This window comes from Epinephelus fuscoguttatus, linkage group LG5 (genome assembly GCF_011397635.1).
Source record: "Epinephelus fuscoguttatus linkage group LG5, E.fuscoguttatus.final_Chr_v1".
Lineage (NCBI taxonomy): Eukaryota > Metazoa > Chordata > Actinopteri > Perciformes > Serranidae > Epinephelus > Epinephelus fuscoguttatus.
Genome location: NC_064756.1, coordinates 12,764,574 through 12,778,861, shown reverse-complemented (window position 1 = coordinate 12,778,861; position 14,288 = coordinate 12,764,574).

Genomic DNA, 14,288 nt, shown 5'->3' with positions numbered 1-14,288 from the left:
ATCAGTGGTTCGACCCCCTGCTCCTCCAGTCTGCATGCCAAAGCAACCTTGAGCAAGATACTGAACCCCCTATTGCTCCCAATGGCTGTTCCATTGGTGTGTGAGTGTGTAGGTCCATTCACCATTTACTTAGGTTCTTATTGGTTCGACTTGTAGTGGACCATCCTTAAATCTATGCCTGATAATTATGTCTTCAATTTGACATCAGGAACTATGCTGAGAACCGGCATGTGGTTGTTAACTTTGGCAGCTAATGGCTTGTGTTCCCATTGTCACAGGTTTAATGGGGTGTACTGTTTTTATGAGTAATTTCCTTCCTCACATTGTTAAATATAAGAGGGGCCGGTAAAATCTAGTATTACACAAGATAATAGCAAAGAAAAGCCTGAAGATATAAACATAATTTGGTTTTGCGGAATATATTATTGATTGTATTTTATCTGGTTTATCATGTTGTGATCCCTCAGATTTGTGACGTGAACCACTGATGAATTTTGAGGCTTAGACCTTTTTGTTCCTGCAGTAGTTTGGGTCAAAGTGCATCGGTTTTCCTTTCAGCGCTGGTTTCTCTCCCTTTCTGTTACACTCACTCTTTCCTCTCTTTTTTTGCCAAGCCACTTCGTTGTTTTTGTATCTCTAAGTTTAACACAATCTTCTCCACACTGATTTATTTGAGGATTGACTAAACTAAGATCATGTGAATTGCACAGTACTCTCTAGTCTGACCTGCCAAACATTGGTGACCTTCTTGCCTAAAGGGGGTCAAACAGAGAGTCAAACCACTGCGGAGATCCAATCCATTTAAAACCTGATATCCCAACACAGCAGTGACCAAACAGTCATCGATTAAGCTTCACAAGCGTCATACTTCTGTTTAATTTGTGACCTTATTAGATGACAAATATCTGGCTGCAATATGGAGGGTTAAAGGGTCACTACAATGATTTATGTCAGTTCATTAGTCATGATGTCCTCACGGTTATTTCAGCCTGGGCTTGCAACCTGCAGTGCTTGTTTACAACAGAAAGCCTCAGTTACATTCTTGGGGCTTGAAGGGGTCTAATGGAAGACACCGTTGAATTGCATGATGCGACATGTGGCATCTGGTGTTTTGGGGCTTCAGGGAGTCAGTCATTTCTACACTGACTTAAAAAATTGGCGTCACAAGTTTTCCAACTCTGTGACAGGGCAATACGATTACTCGTGGAAGTACTCTTAACACACACAAACTTCTGTTTGAGTATAATTTATATTTTCCCCAGATAATAAAGCTTGGAAAGCTGTTTATGTTTTTAACAATTCATTTAAAAATAGCAGACTTGGATTTAAAGCCTGTTTCAAATGAACAAAAAGGTGTCGTGAAAAAAACAGATTCTGCAATAAGCTTTTAAGATGGTTTTTTTTTTTAAGGGATTACCTTGAAGACTTGACAGTAAGTATAGGAAATACTTTCACATCCACGTACTACATAAACAGAGCTCTGGCACACAAATATATTATTATTCTAATAATAAAACAAACCTGTCATATTTACTGAGTAGGATTATTCATGTGTAGAAGTTGTTTTCATGCATTAATGAATTGCAGCAAATGGAAAGTCAGTGAGAGGTGATTTCTCCAACTCTCCAGCAGGAAGCATACAAAGGTGAAGAACAACCTTGGCGTATCACAAACATTAACTACCACCCTTAAAGGAAATATGACAAGTTTGCATTGCTGCAGCTGTGTCTTGGTTTTGATCAACAGATGGCGCTGTGCAGTCACTGAATTGTGTCCATTTGCTGCTCACAGGGAGCGAGCATAAGGACTCTGAGCATTGGAAAAAGGATGGTTCAGCACCAAAACTATTTGTGACAACCTGGAGAGAGACATCAAGGGCAACCCAGCAGTCTGTTCCAGTGTGTGTCTGCCATTTGCAGGAGCACACCACCCTGAACACAGTGAATTATTCATGCCAGCACTGACACGGGAACCTAGATCAGGTTTACACTGTCACACTGATCCCCACTGTGCCCGAGAGTGTGGATGAGACAGCAGTGGCAGGGGAAAGATTGCATCTACACAGTTATATATGCATATAAACACACACCCACGCCATAATAATCTTTAGGGAAATCAATCCCACTGATGTAGAATTAGGTATTTCTGTTGCTTAGCAGAAAATGAAAAAAACATTATCTGCTGTTTTCTGTGTGTCTGTGTCAGAGAGGAAGCAAATGCCATGCAACAAAAAACATCTGCTGCATATTTGAATACTGAGCCTGCTGATGTACCAGGAAAACTTCATGCAAATGATTCCAAGAAAATGGTCACACCAGTGATAAAATTTACTGTGGGTGGATTACAGTAATTGCAGTTTTTTTTATTTATTTATTTTTTTATATCTGTGCACTCCTCTCACTGGTATGAGGCAGTACAATGAAGATAGATGGCCCACCGACACACTGAGAGGACTTTATGGCTGTGCAGTTGCCCTTATACATTAGGAAGGAACAGGATTGAGTGTTAGTGTGTGACTCGCCTCCTGGCTGCAGGCTATTATCACACCTCCCAACACGCTCAGCAGCCAGAGAGGGGAAACTCTGAGATAGGAAAATGGAAGAAGGAGGTTTCAGATATAATAAGATTGTAGAATGGTCCCTTTTTTTTGCCTGATGTACCCCCACGGCTCTGTCAGAGGAACTTAGGTGTCCCTTATTCTACACCACCCTCTGTGCTCCAATTGGTTTTTTTTTTAGATTTTATATAGAAGTTGATATTGTTAAAATATTTCTTTTTCTGACAACTGAATTGTCAAATGTATTTATTTAATATTATGTGTGGTCTGGAGATGTCACTGGTATATCCTTACAGAAGCGTAATGCATTCACTTGAGAAACAAAATGAATGAGATCACTATATCAGAATTATGGGGAAAAAAATAATGAAAAAATTCTGCTCTGGAAAAAAAGTTATTACATCAGAATTATGGGAAAAATTTTGATGAAAAAAATTCTGCATTGTTTTTCTGGGGAAAAAAGTATTGTGTCAGAATTATTGGAAAAGATTTGATGAAATAAATCAGATTATTATAGCAGGATTATGGGAAACGTTTCAACGAAAAAAATTGCTCCATTTTTCTGAATAAATTAAATTATTATAGCAGAATTATAAGAAAAAAATCAATGAAAAAACAATTCTGCTCTTGTTTTTCAGAATTAATAAGATAATAACCTCATACATTCTTGTTTTTCTAAATTAACAAGCTAAACATGAGCAGATTTTTTTTTTCATGAAAACTTTGCTATAATAAATAAAATAAAATAAAATAAAGTTAAAATGATAATAATAATCTCGTTATTTCAGAACATAGATGTATAAAGTGAACCATTCAGAAAAATACAGCAGAATTTATTTCTCAAGTGAATACATCACGCTTCCGTATATTCTGGCCAATTACAAGCCTGGAGTACTGGTGTGGGCGGAGTTAACCTTTGACATGGGCTGCTTTCACGTGCTGCCACGGAGCTAGGTGCAGGAGGATTCCAACTTTGCTTATTATTAGTTATATAATAAACACGTCAAAGCAAATATCCATAGCAACAAATTTAAAGAAACCATGGCTGAAGGAGTAAAACGTGAATGAAACACGTGAAGAGTTGCCTATCAGCTAAACCAGCAGACTTGGGGCCAGCGTTCACTGAAACACAAACTAAAGTAAGGAAATGTCACCTGCTCTTCGTGGAGTCATTGCCAAACTTTCACTGACATCTTGCAGCGTGAGGAGACTGTTTTCTACAACCAACGGGATTTGAACGCGTCTGCGGCTATCAATGAAACTTGTTGCCAAAACTTGGCAGATTGTGTGGATTATATTGGAACCATCTCCATATTCAGCTCCAAGCCACGCCGCCTGCTCCATGATGTACACCGGCTGTGACTCCCCATTACATAACCCACGGTAAGATAAAACTACTGTGGAGCCCGCCGTGGCTGTTTTCATGACAATACATACTTAGGTCATCAATAATGAAAAGATGCGGTCACGGAAGATGCACCGGAGTCTTGAGATGGTTTATTTGTCACTTTGTTTTGGCTTTGCTTGTGAGAGTGGTTAATTGTTTTGTGTTTGCAGGAGGACATGTGAGATTGGAAGATGTTTGATGGTCTTTGTTTAGGTCTGGATGGTTTTCCTTTGGCTCTTCTGTAGTTTACTTATCACAGTTACACTTGAAAAGTGAGTGTTAGAGCCCACTATGCCAAGCCTGTGCTCATGATCAGGGAGTAATATTGATAAATGTAAGAAATAGCCTATATAGTTTTTTTCTTTCCTTTTTTGTTGAGGTGGGCATCATAGTAAATTTGGGATGGATAACAGGATAATCAAACAAAATGTAGACTCTGACCTAGACCTATTTGCCTATTTTTTATTTTCTGTCCATGCCACTGATTTAACTACTAGTCACGTTTAGCCCACCTTTTACTTTTAGATAACCATTTCAACTGTTCCCTCTTGGTCTTTAAGCTAACATCTTAAACACTTTATCCAATACTTGTACTTTTGCCACTTGCTTATGCATTGCTTTGAGCTTTTTCATTTATCCATTACTTTAAGCCGTGTCAGCTGTTTGTCCACTCTTAGATTATTCATGTATTCAATAGTCTACATTTAAATAACTACTTGAACTTACTCCTTTTAAGCAGAGGTGGGAAGGTTACTTTTGAAACGTAATAGGTTACAGATTACTAGTTAACATGTTAAAATGCAATAATGTAACTTTTTTAATAACTTCATCAGAGTAATGTAACTTATTACATTTGATTACTTTTTGATTACCTTTCTAAAAATGTTTTAAACTGGGCAATGAAACCGAAAAATGTCCAGAAATAGGCTATGCCAAAAGAAGAAGAAAAGATGCAAACCAACAGAATGCATGTTTCATTGTATACCTGGACTTTTAGCCAGTGGCATTGTTAGACCTGGGCGTCCGAGGCCTCTGTTCTGAATGTTTAATGAATAGCCCTAGGTCTAAATAGGCTGTATATATTTTTTAAAAAAAGTAAATAAATAAAAATAGGCGTAATAATGGAGAAAAGAAAAAGCGCCAGATATAATAATGTTTCATTTTGTTATCACTTAAATGCTGCAGCTGATAAAGGTGGAGCTCATTTTAAATGCTTTATGTATTGCTGGGTAGTTAAATATATAATTATACATAATCATTTAGTAGTTTATTATATTTTGTATTATTAATTTAAGTCTTCAAAGTAACTAAAACAGACAAATAAGTGTAGCTGAGTAAGTATAAAGTAGCATAAAATGGAAATGCTCAAGTAGAAGTACCTCAAATTCTCTAAATTTTAATTACAGCAGTTGCAAAGTACTCTGTTTATACTCAGTACTACTAATATTTTTCATAATTAATCTGGGAAATAAAATTGAAAAAATGTTTTAAGGTTAAATTAGATGCCAGAGTGTTTTTATTTTTTAAGCATCAAAATAGAGCTTGTTAATAAAAATAAAAATAAAATCCTGGATGAGGATCACCCTGGACCCACCCACCAGAGGTCTTGATCAAACCTGCAATGTCCTCAAATCACCTCCACTTTTAACTGAAAATAACACATTTGGATGCAACCCCTTTGTAATCATCAATGTTTTAGGCAACTAAATTTAAACATTTACCAAATACTGTTAGCCATCTATTTAACCAGTGGTCCACTTATTTTAGTAAAATTATTTAACCTTCCGTCCAGCATATTTAACTAAACCATCAGTTTATTAGTTACATCTAGCGTCACTCTCTGTTTCATACATTTATCCCTTATGTGTTTATGCACTCTACACTGCCACACCTGCTGTAGGTGCTGGTAGCAACAGCTGATTATATATGTGAATATCTTACCAAAATCAAATGCAAATGAGTTGTCTCACAAACTTTTCACGAACCCTGTCAACTAAGCACCGCCGGGAGTCAGTTTCTTTTAACTGTCCACAGAGGATACCGTAGCATGACGTGCAATGTCAGTGTGCAGAAGCAGGTTAGAAATAGACCTGCGTCCTCCCAGCTGGGTTTCATAATGAGGTGCCTGAAGAGTTGGCAGGAGACAGGGGGGTAAATTAGAGAGCATGAAACGGAAGGACTTTCCCCCTGTGTTTCTCACAACACTCCCCTAATCATTATTTTTCTTCTCTACTCTGTTTTGACCTCCATCTTCCTCCTCTCTCCGTCTCAGATTACTCTATTGATCCGGCAGTCCGTCTGTCCTTGTCCTCAGTGAAGGACTTGAGGAGCACAGGTTGTTTCTGACAAGAAAATTATTTCCCATGAGGTTCTTTTGTCAGATAGGACAAAGTGACCTGTTCTCAGCAGCTAACTGGTTACACCACCACACCTATTTCTCCCATGGATTAAGGCCGTGGACTTAAAGCGAATGCATATCTTGCAGTATCTGACATTGAACTGCTGTTGCTGAACTTTGATTTGAGGTTGGTGGTCAAAGCTGCAGCCTTTTTAAGCATTGTGGGTTTCCCTTCCAGGTCAGTTAGGGTAAAGTAACCACCTTACTTTTCTCTGTACATCCTGTAGGGTAAGACATTACATGTTAAATGTTTTGACAATATGTCTGAGGGACAGATGTGCATGGACAGCTATGGTCTTTATGTGTCTCATGCTAATGACCACAATTAAATGATGGAGAGTCTTATTAAGAGGCGTCAATGTCTAAAGGGGCTGTTAATCATACTTGTAATTGGTCATAGATAATTAGACATGAACCACGTGTCTGTTGAATGTATTGTATCACAGACGGATAATCTATTGTAGCGTGCTACATAATAAGGAGTTAGCTTTTGATCTTTAATAAAGCTGTGTGCGGAGCAGGGCACTAATACCACCAGCGTCCAAGGGTTTGAATCTCAGTAGAGCCGCTGCTGCATTCACTCTTGGTATTGTAATGTGCTTGAGATAAGCTTCCACCAACTGCTCACATAACTGATCTGATTTGAGCTCAAGCTGTCAACAGAGGGACTTAGAGAGTGACCTACTGTACACAGCTGGTTTCTCAAAAAGGGACTTTTCAGTAGGACTGTAACACTGGCAAACCCAACAAGAGTAAATCTTTCAGAGTACTGCGACTTATTTTATCATTCAACGATGATGGATTGCGAGAGAGGCGTGTTGTCAGCTCAGCGATTTGCTTGTTTGCACACTACTTGTCTGGAGAGTCTCCTTATTTGCTTAACTTAAGTCAGTGTCTTGAGAAGGATAACACCATTTTACTTCAACCTGAAGCAATTTTTCTAGCAGTAGACTCTAAAACACAACAGAAGTCATGCAATACTTATTTTAATTATGTAAAATATATATATAAAAAAATAAGTGTAAGCCTCACACAAATGGCAAGCATCAAAAATAATAAGGGCTGAGGGTTTTCTTGAAGGTGTAGAGTGAGGAGGAGTCTCTGATGTCTTTAGGGAGTGAGTTCCAGAGGGTGGGAGCAGCAATGGAAAAGGCCCTGTCCTCCCAGGTGTGGTGGTTATTCCTGGTGGGAGGGGACAGGAGGTTTGCATCAGCAGACCTGAGAGTGCAGGAGGGAGTGTGCCGGTGGAGGAGCTCAGACAGGTAGGGGGGAGCCAGGTTGTGGAGAGCTTTGTAAGTGATGATGAGGAGTTTGAAGTGGATACGCTGGGGGACGGGGAGCCAGTGGAGGTTATGAGGGACGGGGGTGATGTGGTCACGAGAGTGTGTGAGAAGACGAGCAGCAGAGTTCTGGATATACTGTAGTTTCTTGAGTGTTTTGGCTGACAAACCATAGAGGAGACTATTGCAGTAGTCCAGTCTGGTAGTGATGAATGTGTGGATGAGAGTCTGTGCAGCTGAAAAGGAGAGGGATGGACAGAGGTGGGCAATATTCCTGAGATGGAAGAAGGCTGGAAAATAAACCAAAGACCTAGAGGAAAAAAATGTCATCCACCCAAAACCTAAAGGCCCAGACACACCAAGCTGGCATCAAGGAACTAGTGGTGAAGATGGCTGACTGTGTCGCCCCACGTTGCCTGTGTCTCGGCCAAAAAGTTGCATTTGGACACACCGCAAAGACCACAGCCAATGGACAAGTAACACAAATGCTCTGCTTGATAATCTTACCTTATAAGACAAGTTTGTTGTGATCTTACGCCCTCTTGACTTGAGTTGCTTGTTCACTTTCTGAACTTTCATTTCCCTTTTCGTGCGCTGAGCTGAACTGCTTGTCAGAGTGATTTCTTTCCCCGACGGTCTAATGCCATTGGTGACACGCTATAAAAACGTTTCAAGGCCACAAGAGTTACAGCATACCAGGAGTGCTATAGATTGCCCGAGTTACTTAACACTGGGACATTTTTTTCAGTTGCCACTCGTGCTATGTTGGTATCTTTTGTAGTTTCTTCTAACCTAGCAAGGTACAGTATTGCACACAGTTAGATAATACATTACAACTGCACGTCCTAATGTAGTCTCTCTGCTGATTTCCACAAAAAGGAAGTTTTTATTTCCATAAAAACAACATAAAATGATGTGACTTAACCCGATTTAAAGCAGATTGTCTTGTCATTTTCACATATTTATCTAGACAGATGAAACCGTTCTGACCTTTTGTGTCCCACTGTGCCTGTGTGTATTATTTTCTCAGCAATAATGGAGGAAAAATGGGACATTATTTGGAGATTATATCCTGAAATATATCCTGACCTTCAGGTTAATCCACAGTCTCTGAGAAATGTCCTCAAAATGCAGCGCTCCTTCAAATAAATGCTTATATATTTGTGACATTCTAATTTCCCCACAGAAGTATGAATTCACCTCCAGGTATATTTGCCAGATGATACAGTACACTCTGCAGGACCCAATTTTGCATCAAGGCTGTATTCTTTGAGGATACATCAGCAGTTTGTTGGTTCTTTTCCTCAGGGATTTTGGTCCGCAGTGACTTAATGGCATCATGCAGTTTCTGCAGTTTTTTAGCCTGAGGTGCTGTGCTGGGTTATGGTCTGTGCAGGCATCGGGGTAAACTGCACCCACGTGGTCCTGGCGCCGTCCTGAGATGATGACATGGTGTATTAATCCGCTTAAAGTTTCCAGAGGAGGGAGGACAGGGGGAGCAACACTTCCCAAAAATATTACTCCAAAACCATTAACCTGTGCAGTGAGTTGAACACAATGCAGAGTGGATCCGTGGAATCACACTATCTAAGGCAAATTCTGACATCAGCACAACAGAATCAAGACAATCAGTTTGACTTGATAATGTTTTGCAGTTTTCAATCACACCGCTTTGGGATTAATGGAACACGGCTTCCTCGTTGTCTTTTTGTCAGCTGACGGACATAGAAGCGGACCTGCTGCTTTAACCCTTCTCCTGTGAGGTTAAAAAGGTTGTGCAGTCAAAAATGACCCCCTGAGCTTTTGTTAGGCCCAAACAAATCTGACCGTCCTCCTCTGATATATTATCAGATCTGATTAACCACCTCTGAGGGTCTTTGCCTTTATCAGATGTACAGGTGTTGGCATCCTTGTTGCCTGCTTGGCTGAGACATGTACCATGTTACAGCTGAAACACATGGAGCAGAGTTGCGTCGTGTCATGTAGGTGGAGCGGAGCAGTGTTTTTCACCTGCTACACTAACACCGTCTTTGCAGCATGTGGTTGTTGCCAGCTTCACTGTGTGTGTATTGAGTTTATCAAGTGAAAATGTACTTTCTTATGGAAGGTTTGGCAGTATACACAACAGTAACTGGCACTGAGGTAATTAACTGGCTCATTTTAACTACAGGATGCAATGATTTATTTGTTTTAGTGTGAAATGTTGCTCTGCTGCTTCGCATTGCCTCTGGTACAATGAGGTATTAATTTTCATAATTTTTAAACAGAGTGTACTCATTTTTTATAAAGTTCTATGAAGTTGTTACCTTTTGAAGGGCCACATAGCTGCACATAGAGAAAAAAAGATAGACCAGACACCTAAAAAGAACGATAAGCAGCATGGTTTCCGTGGTCAGTGTAGCAACTTCAGTTGAGTATAACGAATGCGCTCTGCTGTGGGTGTACTGCGGCTGATGTGTTGCGTCGTGACTGTGTCCCATGTATTTTGGCCATTATATTACGTCCCTGGTCCTAATCCAGCTGTGTAGTGTTTGTTGAATGTTGTTTCCTGTCTGTATCTCAACTGTCTTTATCCAAAAGAAGAAAAATGCCACAAAAAATGCAGATTCATCTCAGGTTGGAATGTTTTCCTTAGAAGCACCATTATCTACATGCATGACACATGGCAGGTGAAAATCTTGGTGTCATAAGTAATGCAGTTAAAATAAATGAGACACACACGACACAGGGAAGGAACCATGCTTTCCTTAAAGGGAAATTTCGGTTTATTTCAACCTGTCTCCTATCGTCCTAAATTTGTTTCAAGTGACTAGTGACATAAAAATAATAGTTAGCATGTTAGCCGTTAGCCTAGATACAGCCGGGGCGCATTAGTAGCATCAGACCTGTTAAAACGTAAGTGAACGGGCAACCTTCAAGTGCAAAGTTAGTCCACTAAACAAGCTTTTTTCCACAAAGACCGCCTCATATCGTTAGGATAAATGTCAGAGAACATATAGAAAACGACATGTAAACGTGTTGTCTTACCTTACCGGTGTGCTGCCATGTTTGTTTACCATCTAGCTCTGCTTTCCAAAGCGCAGCCGAAATATCGCGAGAACAAGCAGTGATCTCATAGCGTGCCTGAACAAGCAACAGCAACAGCTAGAAGGATACACTGACGAAGAGCTTCGTGAAATTGAAGAACGGAAGAGGAGAGACAGAGAGGCGCAACAGATAGAGGACGAAAGAGGAGGAATGGCTGCTGCAAGGCTGCGTAGCTCTGGAGATTGGTGGTGTACCTGTGAATGCTGTGCCCCAGTGCCCACAGAAGAGGAATGCCTCTGTTGCAAGGAATGGGACCGGTTGCAGCCTTATTTTCAAGGTCTGGATGTGACCGAGGACGAGACACCTCCACCTGGAGTAGTATCCAGCTGGGCTTTATCTAGAGCTGGCGAGATATATTTCGGCTGCGCTTTGGAAAGCAGAGCTAAATGGTAAACAAACACGGCAGCACACCAGTAAGGTAAGACAACACGTTTACATGTCGTTTTCTATATGTTCTGTGACATTTATCCTAACGATATGAGGTGGTCTTTGTGGGAAAAAAAGCTTGTTTACTGGACTAACTTTGCACTTGAAGGTTGCCCGTTCACTTACGTTTTAACAGGTCTGACACTACTATGCGCCCCGGCTGTATCTAGGCTAACGGCTAACATGCTAACTATTATTTTTATGTCACTAGTCACTTGAAACAAATTTAGGACGATAGGAGACAGGTTGAAATAAACCGAAATTTCCCTTTAATATAAGTGTGTCCTTGGTGGAGAGGGTGGATAGCTTCAAGCACCTTGGTGTCCACATCACAAAGGATCTGACCTCGGCACTGCACCCCGAATCATTTTTGAGAAAAGCAAAGCAGAGCCTGTTTTACCTGGACGCTGGAGGAAATTCCAAGTAACCCCTCAAATACTGAGGAATTTCTATTCCTGCACCATCGAGAGCTCCCTGATGGTAACATCACCACCTGGTAAAGAAACAGCACCAAACAGGACTACAAGGTCCTGCAAAGAGTGGTTCATTGGGCTGAACATACAATCAGCGCTTCTCTACCTTGCCTAAAGGATGGTTACACCAGGCGTTGCAAGAATAAGGCCAGGAAAGTCATTCCAGATTCCAACCACCCCCAGATAACGACCTTTTCTCCCTGTTGAGGTCAGGAAGAAGGTGCCAGTTACACTAAGTCAGTACTGAGAGGCGCTGGAAGAGTTTCTACCTTCAGGCCACAAGGATCCTAAATGAAGACACTACCTAAGACTGCACGGTTTAATATTCATTATTACAGTCTTTTCTTAATGCACACGTTGAAAGAACTGGCAGCATTACATCTCACTGAAATTGTATTTTATATAATTTTATTGATTTAAGTGAAAAGAAAAGAAAAAATCTTTTGTGAAAGATATAGTCAGTATATAGTCCTGTGAAAATATATTAGATAGTCCTCTGAAGAGGGATTTGCAGCTATGAAGGTGAGGTCTCATTAGCGAGGGAGAAAACCAGGTATTAATAGCACCTGGTTTCTGGGGTTGATTCACAATCACAAGGTCAGTGGAGCAGGAGTGCTGCTGGGGGGGAAGGTTTCTAGGACATTGTTCGAACCTAAAGATGAAATGAGAAAATACACTCCATCACACATAGATAGAGTGAGATGGCACATGGGAGAGACAGAAAGAGGGATCATTTTGGGCAGAAATGATCTTTCACTTGTGCAGATGCTGGTCCACATTGGATGTTTTAGTTTTAACACAGAAATTGAAGCAGTTTTCTTTATAGCTTCTCATTTGGTTGTTAAAGGTGATTGGTTTACTGAATGCTAAGGATTCCTTCGCCCCTCACATCATCACACTGCTGCACAAATGTTTATATTCACACTGTTTCAACATCTTCCTTAAGCAGAACGTGACAGGAAATATTAAGTTATTCTGATCACTGTTCGCTATCTGAAATGAAATCCTCATGCCAGCCTGAGCCACAAAGGAGAAGAAACCAGTGACTTCTCATCATCGTTATCTCCCTGTCCTGCAGGCTCCTAGACTTTATACCACTCACTTATTACATGCTGGAGCGGCTACAGCTGCAGCAACCGTCACCCCTGTATCTAAGCTTAAAGCTATGGGTCATTTGACATCAGCTGATTCTGAACGTTTGCTTCGCCCTAAGGCTCAAGATATGCGTACTGATGAAAATGCCATGAGCCATTTGCAGGATTTACATCTTGCAAAGACAATATATAGGTGCATCTGCAATTGCTGCTAGTAATCCTCTAGCTACAGTATGTCATGTTTAATCACTCGCCTAATATTGTAATAAATAAATATGCCTCTAACAGTTTATTTACTGAGGTGTTTGCTCAAGAACACTGCATGTATATAGCCTTTAGTTTGTGTTGGGAACTTCACTCTCTGTGTCATACTGCCAAATGTAACTGCCACCTGTATAAAATTAACACAAGAAGCCCTACTAGCAGCTGTGTTGCACAGTAAATAGAGTTGCATTCATGAAGTATTAATGTAGCAAACTCTGTTGGTAAAATATTAACAAAGTGTAGTCCCATTAGGTACGGCGATCGATTGTATTGCTGTAGTCATAAAAATGCCACTTGATCCTTATCACGTTGCATTATATAACATGACTAATAGACTGTGTACTTACTGAATTATGTCTCTGTAGATGACATCACCCTCGACAGGATCAGCTGGTAACTGCTCCGTTGGACTGGACTCCGCTGCTCTCAATAGAGAGCTCATGTTTGAGGCTGCTGACAGTTAACTGAAACTTAGATGCAGTATAACAACACCTCAGCCATGACTCCATATCACAAGTTCAGAGTTGATACTCAGCTGTCATACAACAAAAAGCAAACGTGTGAACCTTACCCTAGATACTGAATGTCTAATATTCACTATGTTAATCACCTGAGACAAAGCAGACTGGATGACATACAGGTATCAGACAGTTGGCAGTAAGATAAAGGAAACCTGAATCTAATTTTAAAGAGACAGTTCACGCCAAAAACAAACATATTTTTCTTCTTACCTGTAGTGCTCAATCTATGAATCTAGACTCTTTCTGTGTGAGTTACAGATTGTTGGAGATATTGGCCATAGAGATGTCTACCTTCTCATAGGGCTGGCGACATGGACAAATATTCATATCTCCTTATTTTAAGGCTGAACAGCAATACACGCTATATATCTCTGTATTTTCTACAAAATGGGCTACATGTTCCATTGCAAGTCAAAGCCACATTTGTCTATATTTTTAATTGTTTTTATGGCTTTCCTTGCCTTTAATGATAAGAGAGAGAGAGAGAGAGAGAGAGAGAGAGAGAGAGATGTAGTAGAGGGCTGCAGGCTCGAATCAAACCTGCAGCCACTGCAGCAAGGACTGAGCCTTTGTACATGGGGCCATGCTCTATCCACTAAGCCACTGGTACTCCAAGTCAAAGCCACATTTGAGATGTCACAAGCACGTTTATAAAAACAGACTATGATCAAAATAAATTGCATAGACACCTACCGACCTTTGATCGGCGTGCTCAACCAAAGTTACTTTATTTCCATCCCATATCAAGAATGCAAAAAGAGGAGGTGCTCTAGGAACTACACGGTGCCAGACCCTCTTTGA